The sequence below is a fragment of the Mastomys coucha genome, unplaced genomic scaffold (genome assembly GCF_008632895.1).
Source record: "Mastomys coucha isolate ucsf_1 unplaced genomic scaffold, UCSF_Mcou_1 pScaffold9, whole genome shotgun sequence".
NCBI lineage: Eukaryota > Metazoa > Chordata > Mammalia > Rodentia > Muridae > Mastomys > Mastomys coucha.
This window is the reverse complement of record NW_022196915.1, coordinates 16287994-16291396: the sequence shown is the minus strand read 5'-3', so window position 1 is coordinate 16291396 and position 3403 is coordinate 16287994. Positions and strand designations below refer to the sequence as shown.

Here is a 3403-nt window from a genome sequence, read left to right as displayed (position 1 = left end):
AGCTCTGAGGGTACTACTTAGTTCATATTGTTGTTCGTCCTAAGGGGCTGCAAACCTCTCAGCTCCATAGGTCTGTTCTCTAAGTTTCCACAGCAAACACCTCTACGTGCTGAGCCATCTTGTCAGCTCCTTAGAAACCTTTTGTTTGTTTTATTGTCATAATTAATTAGCATCATGGGTCAACTTGACACAACCTGGAGTCACCTGGGGAAAGGGAACCTTAATTGAGGAATTACCTAGTTCAGATTGGCTGTGAGGATGTCTAGGGGGGTATCTTCTTAACCTATAAATTGATGTAGGAAGGCCCAGCCCACTGTGGGTAGCACCATTTTTAGACAGTTTGGCAGGGGCTGAATGAAAAAGGTAGCTAGGCAAACTAGTACCAGTGTTTCTTCATCACTTCCGACCTTGAGTTCCTGCCCTGGCTTCCTCAATGGTGGACTTTAACTTGTAAGCTGAAATAAACCCTTCCCGAAACTTAATTTTTGGTCAGTGTTTTATTTTAGCAACAGAGAAGCAAAGTAGAACAAATACATTTTATTTAGTTGTGTGTGGGGGCCAGGCTTGTGGTGTGGGATTAAACTCTGGTCCTTCGGCTTGGTGACAGACACTTTAACCTACTGAGCCTTCTCGCCAGCGTTCTTCTTCTTGAAATGATCGTTTTGAGGACCGATTTACACATGACAAAATGCTAGCATCTTCAAGTATATCATTTGATAGGTTTTGACACTCATATTAAAAATTCAAAGGTAAAAATATCTCGAGAGTTGGGCCAATACAACCTCCATGCCCCAGGGGGTGTTGAGGCTTACCTGGAGACTTCTATAGAACAGTTTTTCTTGGAGTTTGAGAACAATGAGAAAGGAATTTTGTTCAGGTGAGATTCTTGGCTCAGTGAGGACAGATGTGACTTCAGTCTTCAAGTGGCAAACACGGTAAGACAAATAACAGGCTCTATACCTTGTCATCAACTAGATCTGGGCTTGACCTCGGCTATTTTCAACCTGTTGACTTCAGCTATTCTGATCCTCCATTATCTCTTCTATGAAATGGGACTAAACATTTGTTCAGGGCACTCAGTAAAATGCAGGAGTGAGTTCATAATGCCCTAGCTGCACACAGTGAGAGTCCTCACTGGCTGTGATTGTTACTTAGCACCCATTAGAGGAAGAGTCACTCTTTGAGGCTCACAGGCTTTATCATGTACAGCACTGAAAGGCTCCAGAGGAAGCCACACTCAGCTTGACTTCTGCATTTGTTTTTAAAACTTCCCTATCCTATTATTTCTGGAAGATACTTTGAATTCCCCCTGGAAGCAAGAACCATAGTAACAGGCTTTCAGCTTCATTTTGCATCCGAGATGATCATTAATGGAGTTATTTTCATACTTTTTTTTTCTGAAGTCTGCTTGAAGCTGTAACTACACATGTCTTTTCAAAAATTCCCTGATTTATTTTTCTGTTCAGCTGAACTCTTGTGTCTTTGATTTCTTGTGTTTTTTGATGAATGGATGATGTTGTCTTTAGATGTTCTTAACCATCCTGGGCATATTAAAATCCACCCAATGGCTCTCATCAAATGAAAAAACCAAACCAAACCAAAACAAAACAAAAAAAAAAACCAGGCATAGAGATCCAAGGAAAAAAGATTGCGATGTCGCTTCCTGAGACATATGCGCACCTGCTAAGGGACTCGTACTGGGGAAAACTACTGTCAGCCTCTGATTATGGAGGTTTGTCCTTAAAGGAGAAAAGGAGGATGGGATCACATTTACTTCAAAGAACTCCTTTGATTGAGTTGTGGGGGAAAGTAGCCGCTTTGCTTTGATCCTTTCACTGAGAAAAACAACATGAAAAGAAGAGCGAAAACAAGCCTTAAAATGCGGGCTTTGTTGAGAGCATCATTAGGCGTGTTTATTGGCTGCTGCAAACACATCCCAGCTCAGAACGTGCAGCAAGGCTCGCTCAAAGAAAGCGGGTACAAGGTGGAAGCTTCCATTCACTTCCGCCCAGAAGCACAGGCGGGTCCACGCTGTAGGTTGATTTTCCCAAGGTACAGAGCTAGGCAGAGCTGTATTTTTCAAACCTCCCTGACCCGTGGTAGTGAGTTCGGGTTTCAGATCTACGTCTGGATTTTTTAATGGCTTTGTTTACCGTCTGCTTCCTTCTTCCTTCTTCCGTGAAGGGAAAGGCTCCCAAGAAGCAGCCGAGGAACCATCAGCTTCCTCAAAACGACATTGAGAGAGAGAGAGAGAAGTGCAAGCAAATCGGGCTACAGGAATTGCGTTTTCCTTTAGAAATATAGACTCAGATGGATTTTAGGGTGGAGGGGGAAGCGTTTGGCAGAAGTGCTCCTCCAATCCAGAATGTTGGGACCAGTAAAGATACCCAAGTATGTGTAGCATTAACATCCCTGCACTTCTGGGTCAGTATAGGTAGCATGGCCTTAGTTCTTGTCATATGGCTTTTTTTTTTTCTCATAAGGTATTTTTTTTCCTATAATGAAGAAATTCACAACACAGAGGCATTGAGCCGGTAAAACATTGAGCAGAGTGACTATCTGCTATGAGGAGGTAAATGCTGTTGTGATGTCTACTCTTGAATGGTGAAGGAGAGGGTGTGGTAAAGAACCAACCAAAATGGCTGCTCCATGGTTAGGGGGAAGAGAGACAGAGACACAGAGAGGCAGACAGAAAGATAGAGATAGACAGACAGACAGACAGACAGACAGACAGACAGATAGATAGATCTGAAAGAGACCATATCTGAGAGAAAGGAAAGCAGACCGGACCCAGACATGGACATGTCAATGCTCTCTCGGGAAAGAATGACAGGAGCAAGTGAGGAGAATATCAGAGAGTAACAAGTGAGAGCTAGAGTAGTGGGGAGCAAGAAGGAAACCTCCTTCGTAATACAGAGAATGAAGGGGTGCGTGGAGGAGGGGCACCTGTGACCTGCAACAGTCTGAGAGCTAGCGGAGTGGGGGAGGGGCTGGGAGGTGAGAAGGGCCAGGTGAGTGTGATGTGCACCCCTGTGTACAGGGACTAGAGGAGTCTGCAGGCTAGCCTGGTTTTGGTATTCACCATAGGTATGTGCTCATAGGAAGCCAGGTGCCTCAGAGGAAGGGGAGAGGGAAGCAGCTCTTGCTGGCAGGCAGAAACCCATCTCACAGGCTTCTGAGAGATGCTGGCTGTAGGGTTTTAGAACTCCTTCTATAGACCAGCTTGAGCTGACTGAAGAGTACTATTTCTGGATATCTACACCGCCTTTTAGAATTTGGGGAACTGGAGTTTCCTTTGTACCTGACAGTTGTCAGATGGAGTTGACTCAGGATTCAACTAAGAGTCATGCCTCTGAGTGGATCTGTGAGGAGCTTTCCTGAAGGATTAACTATCAGGAGAGGA

General features: G+C 44.4%; 1 long non-coding RNA gene across 1 annotated transcript in view; it reads right to left on the bottom strand.

Annotated features, from left to right (window-relative positions):
* Positions 1 to 1026, bottom strand: part of LOC116085252 — a 3006-nt gene extending 1980 nt beyond the window's left edge. The window contains exon 1 of the long non-coding RNA XR_004116465.1: positions 813 to 1026. This is a non-coding gene — a long non-coding RNA (uncharacterized LOC116085252). The remainder of the gene's footprint in view (positions 1 to 812) is intronic.
* Between the last annotated feature and the right edge of the window lie 2377 nt (positions 1027 to 3403).